Source organism: Limulus polyphemus, unplaced genomic scaffold (genome assembly GCF_000517525.1).
Source record: "Limulus polyphemus unplaced genomic scaffold, Limulus_polyphemus-2.1.2 Scaffold2397, whole genome shotgun sequence".
Classification (NCBI taxonomy): Eukaryota; Metazoa; Arthropoda; class Merostomata; order Xiphosura; family Limulidae; genus Limulus; species Limulus polyphemus.
The window spans coordinates 103,826-121,626 of record NW_013668007.1 but is presented as its reverse complement, the minus strand read 5'-3'; the positions used below and the strand labels follow the sequence as shown (position 1 = coordinate 121,626).

Below are 17,801 nucleotides of genomic sequence, written 5' to 3'. Positions count from 1 at the left end.
TGTTTACACTTGATCAATGCCGCTTTTCCGGACAGAGATCATTTTTAATCATACTGTATACTGTTGCCTGGGACACCTGGACATTTCTTGCTACTGATTTTTGTGTTTGTGGATTCTCATCTGTTACAAGGCGTCACAATTTGCTTACCACATCTGGGGGTACAACTTTTAATCCACGTTTCTTTGTTTTTTAATGCCTTTAAGTTCAAGAGAAAATCGAGTCTTGAAAATTGTAAATCAGCGACCTGGTCGCGTCTTTCTGAGTGTTTGGATATTTTGCGTCGCAAAGGGCTGTTCCACACCATTTCCAAAAGCGATAAATTTTTGGTGGAATCACACTACCTCAAAATGCCACACAATGTTTAAATGTAGTTTTGAAACATTCCGTCCCATCTCGACTTTATATATGTTGCAACTGTCTAGTAACTTGCTAATTTTATTGTTCATAAAAGTTTTAGTATAGCATACCCAACCCTCTCTAATTTCTTTTCTGTTCGAATTTCACTGTGCGGTGAATAAAAATAACCTGACGAATAACAGAACAGTAATTGTTTTCCTACATCAAGTCAGAAGTAACACCCACTTTCAATTTGTCATCGGATTACTATAAATTAGGGGCTTATGGGTAAACTTCGTTATAAGTGAGGGAAATTTTTTGGCAGTTAGCAATTAACATTTATTCGAAAATTTCTTTTCAATTTTAAGTCTTGTTTCTTTCCTCTTACAGTGTGGCTTAAATATAAGTTAATAGCTAGAAATCAGGATTTGATACCTGCGGTTGTCAAGGGGCTGATAGCTCATTGTGCAAGTTTATGCTAAAAACTAAATTAATAGTTTGTACAGTTTTCCTTTGGACGAGCAGTTCCGTTTAGAGATTTGTAAGTGATATTCTCCAAGTTCTCAACTAGGTGTGACTTTTTCGAATTTCATATTCTAGCAAATCAATCTTTTTTTGCTATTATTTCTTTTTCACTTTCATTGACGTGAGGTACACTATATCATGGCGTGAACGTAACGGCATGATTGGAATATGTACTTTCCAATCGCACCAGTTCGTATAGGCATGCAAATCTCAAATTGTGTGAAATCGAAGATCAATAACCGGAATTTTTCAAATCGTTATCTTCGTCTTTTACTTTGACCTTTAGTTAATCGTGACTTTTAAACTTCCATTGCAGTTATGACAACCAAATTAAAAAAATACTGCTACTACAGTTGCGGCAACCAGGGTAAAATTATTGGAGTTGTGGCTTATGGTGACAAAGGATAATGATTTAACATAATTAATCAGATTACAAATTATCCAAAATGTGATTTTAAATATTACTTTCATGGAGGATAAATTTCTAACGTATATCAGATTGTTTTGCTTCCATTTTTTTATGTCCAAAACGAGTATATTGTTTAATTTAATGCAGGGCAATTTATATTTATTGTGTCTTTAGATAAAATTAAATCATTGGTAATTGCTCTATTGCATGATTTACCTGTTAAAAAACAAACACACATGCTGACTGAACTGTAGGTTGAAGTAAACATTTTAAGACAAAGCTCCGAATCAGTGAGTTTTATTCTCCTGCGAAGGACTATGAAAGTTGGAAGTTTCACATTTCACAAACTTGGATTTTTCTTGTGTTGATTTTTTTCTGAAAACAAACATACACCGAAACAAGCACGTAGGTTTTTATCCCAGTTTAAACAGTATCATAGTAGTTTTTTCTTTGCACATGGTGTTTTCTTTTTATATATTTTCGGGCTGCTGTTCGAAAGGTCCAGGGTTCGAGACGTGATGCCATTGAACTTACTCCGCACTTTCAGCCGTGGATGAATTATACAAGTGACAGTCTATCCTGTTATTTGTTTAAGATAGCCAGACAAATCGTTTGTAGAAGTAAGTGCTGCTGGCTAGCTACCTTCCTTTTTGTCATTAGTCCAAAATTACCGGGGTCTCTTACCTGATTTAAAAGGTTCACACAGTATCCTGATCACAGCAATAACTAGAATTGCAATTTTTGAGTTGTGTCTTAAAACTGGTCCGGCATGGCCAGGTGGTTAGGGCGCTCGACTCGCAATCTGTGGGTTGCGAGTTCAAATCTTCGTCACGCCAAACATGGTCACCATTTTAGCCGTGGGGGCGTTGTAATATAAAGGTCAATCCCACTATTCGTTGGTAAAAGAGTAGCCCAAGAGTTGGCGGTGGGTGGTGATGACTACCTCCTTTCCCTCTAGTCTTACAATGCTAAATTAGGGAAGGCTAGCGCAGATAACCCTCGTGTACCTTTACGCGAAATCCATAACAAATAGTGTCTTAAAATATCAAAAATATTTTATAGTTTATTGTCATTAACATAAAGCTGAACCTTTTGGTTGATTTTGCAGATTTAAGACGATTCTTGTTGCGAAACTAAATTAAGTTTCAAAAATAGCTCAAAGTAATCTAAAATTGTGTCGCGTATATAGAAAATGATATGAAAAATATCTTTAATAATTTAGGAATTCTAATCGTATAACCATACTCCGTTCTCAACTTTTTTTTTTTATATGTTTGACAGCGTTTGTGCAAATAATTCATTGATAATCAAACAAACGACCAATGTGCTTGGGTATAAACCAAAATATAAATCAAACGAGATTAAAAGACAAAAAATGAGAAAAGAGAAAACTTCTTGCAAAAGTTAAATCAAACAAGTTATATGAAAACGAATTTTTCTTGTTCAAAAGTAAGTGGTGTGGCGACATGAAAAATGACCGTTGTGGTATATGTTTTAAGTGCTGATCACAGTCCGTGATATTTTAATAAATGCTACAAGAGGATAAATTCGTGCCTCGCATATAATGTACGTGCTAAAATTATTTGCTTACTGAAACAATGTTTTGGGAAAAAAAATTAAAAAGTATATAGAAGCCATTGAATTCTCGACCTCCCGCATACGAAGCGTGTGCTGTGCCATATGAACCAAAGCCCAATGATTTTTTCACAAATGGAATACTATAAAAATGAGAAGGGTATATGTTTTAAATACCTAAATCATTCAAATAATGCTGTTGTTGTATTATGTAGTTGGACATGAATGAAACAAATACCTACTAAGCAGAATATGGAGTTATTGTATTTAGATTTAAAGTAAAGAAGTGGGAAATACGAAATGACTAAAACGAAATAAATCTCTGTACACAAAATCTTTTGTACAAATACTTTGTCTTTGTGGACAACAGTCATCTCTGGTTAAGATCTTGAGATTTGTTTTTGATTGAACTCTTTATAAAGTTACGTTATAAAATAATGAGTTTTTAAAATCATAGGATCAAGAAGTGAAAAAATCAAGTGTCTTCGTTTTTTGCTATTTCACTTTTTCTTCTTCCTTCCATAATGGTATCAACTCTTCTTTTTTTACTCTCTCCTAAGGTATCTGCAAAGGTCGACTACTACCAATAACGGAAATAGTGTAATAATGTATTCCCCTAGCGAGTAAACTTGTTCTTCGCGTATGAAGCGTATTTTTCATCTAGGCCTGTTGGTATTTATATAATTGCTTATAAGCCACGGAAAGGTAAATAATTAACTTAGTATGTTTTCCAGCGTGTTTATTTATGTTACCCAAGTAACTGTCTTTAATGTTTAAGTGTCGTAGTTTTGGCCTCGTAGAGAGCAATGTATTTTGCACTCGTATAAACTTAAAAGTACCACTTTATAATTAGCCAGTAGGAATAGTAGGTTTCCGTGTGAGCTAGCACGCATACACGCACGGATTGACTAACACACATTGTTCTTTTAATTACATAGATTCAAGAGTAAGGCAGAGAAAGACAATACTTATTAAGACATCCTCGTAAGTTGATGTCCAGACATTGAATGCGTAGTGAGGAATTAATACGTTAATAATATATCTTTTTAAAGGTAGTTTACCTTAAGCCACATCTGTTAAAAAATGTAGATGTAATTTAGAGATCTTGACCGAAGAGATTTGTACAACAGGATTTTATTTTCTAGTTGTTTTTGTTTTGACTTTATCTTGGTTTTATGCTGTTCTTGGACAGTCGTATTTTGTATTGATATCACCCTGCTTTACGTTAAAGATTTTCTGGACGGTCTGATTCGATGTTGATAGCACACTACTTTATGTCAAAGTGTTTCTGGACAGTCTTGTTTTACATTGAAAGCACACTGAACGGTCTTATTCTATGTTCATAGCACACTGCTTTATGTCAAAGTGTTTCTGGACAGTCTTTTATTTTGATAAGCACGCTGCTTTATGTCAAAGTTTCTAGACAGTCTTGTTATATATTAATAGCACGCTGTTTTATGTCAAAGTTTCTGGGCAGTCTTGTTTTATATTGATAGCACATTGCTTCATGTCAAAGTTTCTGGACGGTCTTACTCTATGTTTATAGCACACTGCTTTATGTCAAAGTGGTTTCGAGCAATCTTGTTTATTGTAGATTCTGAGAAGTGGAACGTAAATATTTAAGAGACTTTTGAAACCTCGAATGCCTATTTTTTATTTTTTGTTGAAAATATAATATTTATTAAAATACTTATTTAATTCTCTTATTGATATGAACTGTCGATAAGCAGTGAATCTTTGCATATTAAAATAGTTTTACCCTTGCTATGCAGAATAGCCCATCTACACAATCGTTCAGTGTTTCCTATGCATTGAAACTGACATAAGATACATTTAATTAAAATTTTTCTTGCCAGCATTTGAAAATCCAAAAATATTGAAAATGTAGACATGATAGGTCCATATTTTAAATGACATAATCGGTTTAACAGAATGAATCTAAACGGAAAGTGATTAATTCAACATCATATCAGTGTTTGAGGGTAGCAGTAGTAAGAAAAAATTGGCAAATATTCAATTTCTGTCGCAAACTAATTATTTGTCCTGAAATCATCGACTCTGTGCCAAAACAAAATGATACACAGTCATTTACACATGCGCATCATACCAAGGCCTAAGTGGGAATGTAATATATTTACATAGCCGTACATTAGAAGTGACAAAGGTTATCGTGTACTTCTGTTTGCTTCTGACGTTATTCATAGAAGTATTTATGAAAATATTTACTTGTTAGGTTACCAATCTCCGTTGATAAGAATGTTCTCATAAAAACAGATGGATGGAAATTTAGATTCGAGGGAAAGACACCTTCCGGAGGTTCTATTTTCTAAGTAGTTTCCTGATTCAGGTGATTAAAGGTAAGATGCTTGTGTTCGTTTCCAGCTATCTAGTCTGTATGTTTATTTTAATACTTTATGCTCTACAGGTAGAAAATTTATCCACCATTTTTAGAGTTTATTTCGCTATTAAAAACACACACACTCATTGGGAAGAATTGCCCAAAAATTATAACAATACTTACAACATTAACTTTCTCATACAACAACAGTATCACAGTGCTATTTTATAGTATCATTTACTTGGGATACACATTTGGTACTTTTAACTTATAACGTAGGCTTTGGCCCATGCCAGGTTTCATCAAGCTCATGAACCACTTGTAGAGAAATCTTCAGTTTTCTAAAGAACATCTTGAATGTTTCGTGTATCATGAATAAAAATGACCACAGAAACACTAACTTATGCGTCTTCATCTGTTAGCTAGTTCAACCAAGGCGTCTTAGCTGTACTGAGATGTAGCACATCAAGTCTTATTACGTCACAAGTTCCACACAACGACCACCTGAGGATTGCTTCGTTATATGCCTTGTCCGCCCACTCTACGTCGAGTTTATTACAGATAGTAAAGTAGGTCTAGACTCGAGAGAATGCATGCACTATTGCAGAGTCTTTCATGTCTGTTCTATTATATTTTACCATAATATTAATAAAACAAGCAGAACATTACAAGTCATGCATTTCTTCAGAAACTAAAGTTAGAAAAGTATACTAAAACTAAACAAGTGTTCATAAAGATAACTGTGATGTAAGACATGGTTTCCAAACTGGGGTTTGTGGACCAAAAAGGATCCGGAAGATGGTCTGAAGGGAAACTCTGCACATCTAAAAATGTATTTGTATGTATTCCTTGACACCAAACAAAGCATTATTTTCAACGACAATTTTATTTATTGAAATAAACATGACTACATAACATTGCTTTTGTGAATTTTTTCAACAACAAATAATCAAACAAAAAACTAAGTACAATGAAAGTAAGGCATCTCACAGTAGTTATAATTGAAACATTGTATGGAGTATTTAGGTGGGAGGTCTTCTTCAGGATGTCTAAGGTTTTGGGGTATCTCAAGCTAAAAGGTTTGGAAATATCTGTAGTAGTGCATGACGATATAAACGCGTGGATGGAGAACCTATCAATCCTTTCCCCAAATTTTACAAACATTAGGCAAGGAATAAATAAATAAATATGTGTCAACTAAGTTTCAAGGAAGTATGTGTTATAAAATATTGTGTACATTTATACACAAAAATAATACTGAAACATTAATATATTCGCAAATTCTCAGTATTTTAAACTATCAACGGCTAATAAAGAATATATTAATTGCAAGTTCAAAGCATTAGATAATTATATTTGTCAGTAATTTTGTTTTTATGGGACTAGATTTGTATTTCCTTATATGACCTTGACTTGCAAATTCTGTATGGTTAAATTTTGAAGGTCAAAAACATTAAATACCTTGCAAAACCGGTTGGGCGTAACATGTTTGGACTGTGAATCCAAGAGTTCAAGGCTCGCGTCCGGTTGCCGTAATAACTTGCTCTACATTTATGCTTTAAGAGTGAGGGTAATACTCAAATATTCGGTTAGACAAGAGTAACTCAGGATTTGGCAGTGGGTGCTGTTGCTAGTTCAAAAGTAAGTTATGCGCAGGTAGCCATTGTGTAGTTTTGAGTAAAACTCTGAAACAAACAAAGAAAAAAAACTTGAAAAAACCCACACTATTTCAAAAACTCTAAATGAAGAAAATCAGATTATAGCCAGTAGATAAGGATAACAGACTGCGTTGTTAGAACTGTTTTATATTTATTTTCATACTCATAACGTATTCCTCATTTAGAATTTTTGGAATAACGTAGTTTTTTTTTCTTAAAATTAATGGTTTAGAACTTTCAAATCTCATCACATAGAATTTGTAAACCAGAATCATATAAAGAACAACAACAGTTTTTGAAAGATGAGATTACTTATAAATATATGTTAGGTATTTATTTGAACTTGCAATTAAAATATTCTATATTAGCAGTTGAAGATGAGACTCTGTTTCTAAGTTGGATTTTCTCTATTTTACATTTTAATAAATTAATTAAAATATTTATTTAATTTTCACTGGTAAGATACGCAGTAACTAAAAACCTTTATTTTTTCCTATTATCTGTTCTAACACTAATTGCTCCAAGCATTCCGGCATGTGTTTCGTAGTAATACCTATTACCTTATAACTGCATAACACAAAATGTTACTGATAAATTATTACTGTAGTAATCCAACTTCCGTTGTCTCTAAGTATATAAAACAAAATAACAGAAAATTCATTGTTGCACAGAACCTTTATCGCTCTTTACTTAGAACAATATAATACAAGAGGTTTATCTCTTTTAACTTGCTGGAGTTTTATAGAGTTGGATTCAGTCGAAAGCGACAAACCAGTAAAGAAATGATTAAACTAAGTCCACGTTTTTGCAGCAATTTACTTTTTAGTCCTAAGCAGATTTTTTTAAACACAGAAAACTCTCTGTAGCGATAGGTTTAAGAAAACAGACTGAGAACGTCATTTCTTTAAATCTCCAAATTGCAAAGCAAATTTACCAATTCTCTTTTTTTTCCTTTTTTTCAAACTCTACAAACCATTATTATTTAGTTTCGTTTACTCTTAAAAATAATAGATATAAATCATTATTATATAAATCTTGTATTGGTTGCCTCCATATTATTTAAACCAAGATGCTTTCGTTGAGCCCGATGAGACAAAGGCCTCACTAACATTATGCGCATATTTTTTTTTTATGACGAGTGCAAATTCAAAAATAAAAGTCAATTTAATACCAAACTGATATATATAATTTAATTGTCATTCCATTGATTATGAAATTTTTTTTATTGTGGTTTTATTCATGGTAAAAACTATCTGCCGCCGTCCCTAATTTTTGAATTGCTGATCAGAAGGAAGGAAACTAGTCAGCAGCACTCTACCACCCACAATCTATGCTAAAAGTTTGACAGACACTTTTATAAAGCTTAATGTGCGGGAAATATTTTGTGATATCGCACGGATTCGAAAAATGTTCGCCAATACGAAAATTCATAGCGGTATCACAGTGCCAAATTGTGCCCTTTATGTACAGAAATAGCGTGTAAACAGCAGTTTATAAAATAAGTACAACTGGATCGCAATTACAGCAATATTCAATTATACAAACATTACATATAAATTTTTAAGCAAGTTAATTGTCAGAAAATGTTAGGACTAGTAGTTAATTCACAACCATTAAAATTTTGAATATTTATAGTTAAGCAAAACTTTGAGACACATTCAAATATATTAAAGTAGTAAAGTTTGAATAAATACAGCTTTAACGTTGTGTGCTTTGTTTAAATACCTCCAACAATATTATGAACAATAAGAAAATACGATACTTTTTTATGTCTGTTTGTAGTTAAGCACAAAGCTACACAATAGGCTATCTGTGCTCTGCCCACCACGGGTATCGAAACCTGGTTTCTAGCGTTTTAAGTCCACAGACATACCGTTGAGCCACTGGCTATTAGATAAATAAATGTTTGCAAAAGTCAACAACAGGAAATTAAAACTAACTAGAATTATTTAACTACTAACTGACGTACACATTCAACGAAAGGAAAAGGAATAAGGACCCGCTGGGGTGACGTTGAGGTCAGATCCTAACTTTGATCCTTATGATACTCCTCGGGGGTTCCTGAGATACATTTCAGGTTTGGTGGCAATAGGCCTAGCGATTCTGCAGATATATACACACAGACTTTTGTCAAATAATGAACTTACATATTAGTAAGTATTATACTTTAGGAAATTTCTAGACTTTGTTGTGTTTTGAAAACATTAAAATTTAATGAATAATTATAAAAAGATAAGCCATTTTATATCATTATTACAACATTGTTATAAAAGCATGTTTTTTTTAAGATTAAGAATTATACACTTGAAAAATATCTGTAGACGTTGTAACTCTAAATTTAAAACATAGCTTTTACTACAATACAAGTTTAAATTAAACCAGATAAATAATTAGTCAATCAAAATATATTATTTTCCTACATAGAAAATTGAGCCTTAATATAATACTGAAATTGTAAACTGTTATGTTTTTTAATTTTATTTTCGGTTTTTCTAATTAGAACTATAGAACAAACAAGGAAAATTTGTTTGCAGTTAAGCATAAAGCTACACAATTGCCCACCACGATGTAAGTCTGCAGACATACCGCTGTGCCACTGGAGGCACAAGGAAGAGAAAAAAAAGAATCATTCATAGCCAGTAAAATCTATTGAAATATTTTAAAACCTTAATAAATTAATGAAAAATCATAAAGTATGTTATGTTAGTGAAAATTAAAGCAAGTTGATAGTAATCAAGTGAACATGTCTGTATTTAAGACTGTTGAAAAGTGTGCTTTAGATCCTTTATCAACTTTATCTGAGAAGTGCCACTGAAGATGTCACGTATTTGCCATCGAAGGGCTACTTGATCCATTCAGTTACAGAGCACATCATCTTTTTGACTATGAAAAAGTGAATACCCTGTCCAAAAAGTTGCAGCTTGCTTTACTGTCATAGTCAGCACCATAAGAAAATGGTCAACAGTATCAAAACACTTGGGAACACAAACACCCAAAGTACGTTACTCAACATCAATGTATATGGGTTTTGTAGTCCCTGCGTAGTTTTTTATAACTGAAAAAATTATCAATTAAAGCCTTTCAGAATTCTCTGACTGGAAGAATGCCATTACAAGTCAAGGTAGTAGATATAAGAAACACAGGACTCATGTTCACAGAAGTTGGCTATGACCAGTCACAGGAATTTCTTCATGTGGTAGAAAAAGGGAATAAAGGTGCCAAGCAAACTCTAAACCAGGCTTAGCTGACAAAATTTGGCGAAGTAGGGAAATTCTACTCTCCATAATTGACATTATTTTGGTTCTGGGAAAGCTTGGAGCTCAACTTCGAGGAGCTTGGAAGTAATAGGTAGCAATGTAGCAACTAGAAGCAATCAGGACTATGACGATAGCAGCAATTTGAATTGTGAAAAGCAAGTTTTGCATCATCACATACAATATTCTGATGACATTTAGTTGTCTTCGCAGAGCTAAAATGAATTTATCAACTATGCTGCAAATGAAGCACGAGAAAACTTTGTGAAAACCAGTTAATCAACATCGTGGCGGACGAAACAAGAGAAGCAGAAACAAAAGAGGAAATATCTGTATGTGTATCCTTAGGTATTTCAAGCTGTCCATTAAGAGAGTCTACTCTTAATGGACAGCGTGAAATATCTAAGGATTTTTAAGGATTTACTGAAGTACCCAGAAGTGATATCGAAGGTATTATAAGCAACTAATTGAACGTCTTAAGATTTGTTTGTTTGTTTATTGAATTTCGCGCAAAGATACTCCAAGGCTATCTGCGCTAGCCGTTTCTAATTTTGAAATGATAGGCTGAGGGTAGATAGCTAGTCAACACCACTCATAGAAAATTTCTGAGCTACTCTACATCAACGAAGACTAGGATTAATCGTTACAATATAACTCCTACACGGTTGAAAGGGCGAGAATGTTCGGTGATGGGATTCAAATCCGTAACCCGCAGATTGCGAGTCGAGCGCCAAACTACCGGTCCATCCAAAGTCTTCACTGGAAACGTATCTGATTTCGCTAGAAAGTTGATTAAACTGTCAAAAACTTATTTTTCAACTAAATTTGAAAACTGGCACAAAATATATGTTCACTAATAATTTATTATTGAAATCCAAGATTCACTTTATTCAAATGTTTTTGATATCAAATAAATAATTACACGAATTTGGGACTACCGTTTTTTTTTATGGAACAGTGCAAACGTCTTAGGAAATAAAGATGAAAGAGATTCAATGGATGGAGGGTATTTGGGGTTTAAAAAAAGATTACCGAATTTTATCCGAATGCGAAGTATGTAACTCACTTTGCCAGTCATCGACTGAATATAGATCTTGTGATAACATTCAGTATTGTACAGGACATGAAATTTCACGGACACTTTTTGGACAAATGAGCCTTTTCATGGTTGGAAGTGCAGAATGTTTACTGACCCACTTGATGAATAAGAGGAGAATATGCTGGGAATTATCGTGGGCGACAAGCATCACAACTCTATGTACAATTGTTTTTTCTCAAGAGTGGACTCAGTTTTTAAATCTTTTTTTGAGCAGCTGCAACAACAACAAAAACACACACACAAACTGAACAGCTATAACAAGAGATAAACGCTGAATCAACTAAGTAGACCACCACTAGAGATGCCGTTTTATGCATTCATTCCATCACTTAATTTAGCTTCATTGTTTATGCTGTGTCTCCAACTATTTGCTAGGGTTTATTCTTCTTTGTCTTTAGATCTTCAAACTAGGCAGCACGACTTGATGAAAACACAAACCAATGTCTAAGAACTGATGAAGACTTTTAAAAAGGTAATATTATCAGATAAGTGTTGGTGAATTTTCCAGACAATTGACGACAAAATGATGTAAGGGTTTCAGTATGACAGACAGCATTGAGATCTATTATATAATTAATTCCCATTATTATTTTGCTGATGATATCGTGTTTTAACGTCAGAAGAGATTTCCTTTTGATAATGATGTATACATCTGTTTTTTAATAATTCCTGACAGACAACATCAGTTCTATAAGGAAAAAATGAAGACACCATTCACAGAGGACATGCCAGTTACTGCCTAATGTGAACGTGAAATGATTTGATGTATTGATTATTCTTAAATAACAATATTTTTCAGTTATGTAATACCGTGTTCGTATAGCTGTAAGCAATCTAAATTGTACAAGAAAATGAAAGAAATTTTAATTGCGGTCAGATTTCAGAAATCAATAAGCAGAAACTTCAGATTATAAATACATTATTGTGGCCTTATTGATCTTTTCTATATCTTCATCATAGAGTTTCTAAATAAGTAATGTAACTATCAATATTCCTGTTAACATAACATATTGTATTTATTGACATGGGTAGTTTGTTGGCATGGAGGGTTACATCAACACGAAAGTTTGTTTGTTTAATTTCGCGCAACGCTACTCCAGGGCTTTTTGCGCTTGCCGTCACTACTTTTAGAAGTGATATATTAGAATGAATGCAGCTAGTGAACACTATCCATTACCAGGTCTTTGGATAGTCTAACCGAATAATGGGATTGGCTTACACATTATAACGCTCCCAAGGCTGATAGAATGAGAATGTTCGGTGACGAATTTCGATTCCGTGACCCGCAGATTGCGAGTCCAGTGCTCTAATCTCCAGACCACGCTATGCTCCATTAATGTGTGACGAGAGATTTCCATAAAGTTCCAGCTATGCTGGACCTGTTGCTTACCTTGTCAATTGTTCATCCGAATTCTAATCTAAAAAATATAATATCTGCTACCCAATCCCGAAATAATGTGACAAGTGATCCTTCAAATAACTCCTGTAGCTTATTTTTATTTAATTGCACTTCATTTTGATTCATCTATTATTACTTAACGCTTGTATTCACAATGTTGTATATGTTCGAGGTTTTAACATGTATAATATTTTTCTTTTCTTGTACTTAATGATGAAACTTTTTTCTTCTCATTTAATTGTTGACATCTCGTAAAGCAGTGAATATTGAAATTGTTGACATCCAGTTCGCAGCTGAAACACAACTTTCAAATTTTGATCAGGTATCATAAACCAGACTGTAGTAAGAAACAAACAAATTATAAATTGTGATCGTCAAGTTTCATTTCGCTTTGACTGTGCGTTGTCTAATGGTTAGCGTGCCGAGCTGTCAATCAAAGGGTCCAAGGTTGAAAATTTAATGCCCCTGAATACGCTTCACACTTTCAGCAATGGACGCTTTGTAAAAGTGGCAGTCAATCCGTTATTTGGTTTAAAGAGTCAGCCAAAGCCCTTGTGGTGTCATTACCTGCTGGTTGGCTCCCCTCCTTGTTGTCACTAGTTCAATATTAGGGACAACTATACATGAATCTTAGCGGTCTCTTGCTTGGCCGTCCAGGTTGAGAATTTTAAATCATAATGAGCAATAAAACCAATGAAATATATTTTAAAACACTAAACTAAAATTATGATAACATTTTGTTCTACAAACTGTTATGATACATCTGAATAGTTGTAAGAATTAAAGAAATATGTAATAGCACAAGCCATATGCAGTTATGCTGCACTTTATTAACTCACATATAAAATACCTACGGCCGATGAAGGTGTTTTGAAGAAATCTTATAATGTTATTTTACCTTTACTGTTTTTTTATTTGCATATCAAAGTTCTAATATTACGTCATGAAGACATTTTATGACGTAACGATATGTCATGTAAACATGGTATTACGACCTAGAGAGTAAAATCTCAGGGGAAAACATGACACTTGTAGCTCAAACATGATGACTCTAGTTGTTGTCTCAAAGTAATTTTCGCTCTCACGAGTAAACTAGCGATTCACCTTGTGTTCATTAAAATCATTGCATACCAATGTAAAGTTTTTTATTATTTTATTAGTGATTGGGCTTGTCAAATATTGGTAAAAACAGTAACTTAAGTTTACTATAATATCTAGTACAACTTCGAATGTACTCAAAATATTTAGATTAAAAAACAAAAAGCTGGAATGTTTCACAAAATTCTTGTCCATCATATCATAAATAATTTCCAACCCAGACAAAGAATTTTATGTTCAGAAAGACAATGTATTCGAGAGTGAGAACGGATATCTTGTTCATTTGATAATTGAAACAGGATTTGGAGGAATGAAAAATCATTTCTCTGCAGTTCGTGAAAGTAAAACAAAAGATATGTAAAAGACACAACACAAAAATTAGTAAAAAAAAGTTACCGCTCTAAGAAAGCCTCATATTTCTGCTGCCCAATCATGACACACCAACACGACTAACAACATGGTGGACCGAACGTTCGACAGAACATCCAATTTGAAGCTGGCAGTGCGAGTTAAACTAGGACTCAGGATTTTTTATTGTTTGTGGAAATGTTTGAATTTCTGCCGAACGATCGTCAAAGAGACCCGTGAACATTAACTAAATAATTCTTCCTCACTTACAGAAATTTTCTTTTGCATTTTCATATTATATGAGCTCATAAAAAATAATTGATTGCCACTTTTTTTTTAGCTGCACACGCATCTATATTTGGTGGAAATTGCAGTAAAATCACTTTTATTAATTGTTTTTACTGAAATATGTAGTAAAAGATTCCTTACTAGTTGCTTTCATTATAACTTGCAGTAAAATTGCATTTGTCTCCCGGTAGACTTACTATGCTAGAATCCGAGGTTCGATTCCCCGCTGTATATACAGCAGATAGCCTAATGTGGCTTTGCTCTAAAAAACAAACAAAATTGCATTTACTTATAGTTTCTTTGAAATATCAAGCAGAAGTTTCTTTATTAACTGTTTTTACTGGAGCCTGCAATAAAATGTTCTTAACTGTTTTAACCAGAATTTGCAGTTGAAATTTCTTTATAAGCTGTTTTTGACTGGAAATTGTAGTTGAAATTTTCTACATTAACTTGTTTATTGAAACCTGAAAAATAATTTTATGTATTAGTTGTTTTTACTAGAACTTATAAATTATTGTTTCATCAATATTTAGTAAGTCAATTAAAGCTGTTTTATATTTTTACTTTCAGACCTCAAAATACACAGGGACAAAAATGATTCCGAATCTAAGTCAATACTTCCACTTTTTGAATGATTCTATGGACGAGAATGAAAATTACAAAACAACAACAGAAAAAACGTTATAGGCTGCGATCTACATATTAGCAAGTGAATTTATCATTGGCGTTTAATAATAATTCCTATAGTATAACAAACATTTCTTCCAACATTCTAAAATAATGCATTCTGTAAAATTCATAGATCAGCATCACGTTTTCTCGTTGAATAATATATGTATATAAAACTCCAGCGCTTTAGCCTTGAGGAAGACAGGCTTACGTATTGAAAGCGCTGTTATTTGTTTTCTTTTTAAAGTAATTCACCAACTTTTCTAATCCGACGTACATAAATTGATTGTCTCTGAAAAATTTCCTTCAGACGTTGGAAACTGACAATCAGGCAAAAGTATGAGCAAAATAATCCAGCACGGTGCTCTAAAGGACAATCTTATCTTACGTATTAAAACAAAAATTTTCTTAAACATAAATCAGTGCAAGATTAATACCAGACTACATCTAACTGAAACCTACTTTGCAAAATCTCTACAGAATTCAGTAGCTCAACCAACAACTTTTCTTGAATCTAGATTTCGGCCGATTCTTAATCCAACAACTGATCAAAAAAGTGTTATTTCTATTTACATCTTGTTCTTTCATCTTTACATCGATTAATATTATTATGTATAATTATTTAATGCTAGATGAATATTAAAGGCATTAAGAATGTAGTAAAACATGCTTGAGGTTCAAAAGATAAAATCACTCCTTGTTGAAAAAAAATCACGTGCATTTTTGACGTGGAGTAATAGAAAAAAGGTTTAATGGAAGAAAGCTGTTATCGTAGGCCGTTGTTTCTAACGTAGAACCTTTTACTCATAACAAGCTTTGAAGTTGTTTCTGGGAACATCTTCCTATCCATGTTTGCAAATTATTATATTACTCCCAATGAAATTGTACAAGAATTGCCTTTCTAGGGTTGTTGAGTATTTAAAGTAAACAAGCCAAAGACTATAATTATACATTAGTAAACTAAGCCACGCAGTTAGAGGACAGAGAGACTGTTTACCAAACTGAAGGTCGTTAATCTGTTTCACGCATGCGTATATGTATATATAGGAGGAGGGAGCGGGGAGCTTGTGTGAGAGATACTTATATAACATTGAATAGAGAGGAATAAACAACGAAACTAATTGAGTTAAAGACCGGTATACATCATTCTTAGTATTACATAATATTGTTCACTCATACACACATTAAACAAAATTCAATCTGAGAAAGTTGTATGTTTCAGTGCATTGGCTTTTCATTGTTCTGAAAATAATAGATTATTTTAGAGAGATTTTCCTCGCGAACCGCATTGTCTCAGATAGGCAGAGATTCTCAGAAACTTTTGTCTCCTGGGAGTGATTTCTAATTGATAAACATGCAGAAATACAAAGCAGAAAAGAGTGTATCTTAAGGCAACAGTAGTAGATACAGTTTGTACAGCTACTTGTAATGGATTATGTGTGGATTACTTGGATTGCTCATCAAATTAAGCCTTAGAGACAATAAAAGTCCTTTATATAGAAGAGGGAGAAACAGCACGAAAGCAAACATCCAAGTAAGACCTTAATGCCATTACTTTAAAAAAAAGTCTGCAAATTTTATGATTTTCAAAGATATCTTAACAAGATCAACATCTCCTGGGTAACTTTTACACCAAGTTGCTTTGTTATAAGAATATCTGATATCAAACAATGATGAACATACGTAACGCTCAGGCTAAAAGGCTTAGACTCATTTTCTCCTTTACAAGACTAGTTTAACTTGTTACAAAAATTCTCAGAGGTAAACATTACCCTGATATTATAAATTTAGTGTTCCACAATAGCAGGTACTTATAAATGTTTTACTTTTTTTAAAAAATAAAATAAAAATCCGTTTCTTTTTAAATATATGAATGAGAGTATTGCGACTCTCTTTTAGTGATCTTGTTATGATTTCACATTGGAAATTGGATCATACTGTACCGAGAGATAACTCATATTGAACTAAGCTAAGCGTGAAAAGTCTATACATTTTTATGAAATTTCTAAAGTGCACTCCTTCCTATTCTGGTTAAGTTGAAATAAGAGAATTATATTATAAGAGAAATAACAATTGGTGATTCTGACAATATTTTTTCTTTGTATTGAACTATAACAAATTTGCTTTTTATGGCGTTGAGAGAAATCACAAAATGTCATGACATATTTAGTTCATAAACACTGTATTTTGTAATTCATTATCATTTCAATTAATTAAATAGATATCCCAAAAAAAGTATTCCAGTGTCTTGTTTGTTCTACTTCCACAGAAACTTACTTATAACGATTGCTATGGATTACTAGTTGTGGTAAAGTTATAGGGATGCGACTTAATAGTCACAAATATTGAAGTATTGACATATAACTAATCATATAGTTTTTCCCCACAGACGCGTTCTACAATTATAGTAAAGACAATACTGGTATATAAACTTGAACGACACTTTATGCGATACATCTGCTAAATGGGCAGGTCAGAGATCAACAAACTTCAGACATTATCATCTTTAATTTATAACCGCTGACAAGAGGGAGGATTTTGTGGTTTTTCTTTAGCGCAAAACCAAATTGGACTATCTGCTGCGTTCGCTGCGGGGAATCGAGTCTCGGATTTTAGCGTGGTAAGTTCGTAAACTCCCCACTGACCCAGAGAAGGAAAAGAAGGAGGCAACCAGTCAAGAGCACTCGCCTTATATACAGCTACCATTAACCGAATAACTTGATTCACCGTCACGGTTACAATGTTCATCGCCATATCGCGGCTCGAACCTTAGGCTTTTCTATCTTGAATCCTGCACGATAACC

At 33.2% G+C, this 17,801-nt stretch overlaps 1 long non-coding RNA gene across 1 annotated transcript; it reads left to right on the top strand.

Annotated features, from left to right (window-relative positions):
* The first annotated feature begins 5,102 nt into the window (after positions 1-5,102).
* LOC111087630 lies at positions 5,103-15,492 on the top strand. Its single transcript, XR_002612290.1, has 3 exons — positions 5,103-5,203; positions 11,594-11,667; positions 14,899-15,492. It is a non-coding gene; the product is annotated as an uncharacterized LOC111087630 (long non-coding RNA).
* The last annotated feature ends 2,309 nt before the right edge of the window (positions 15,493-17,801 follow it).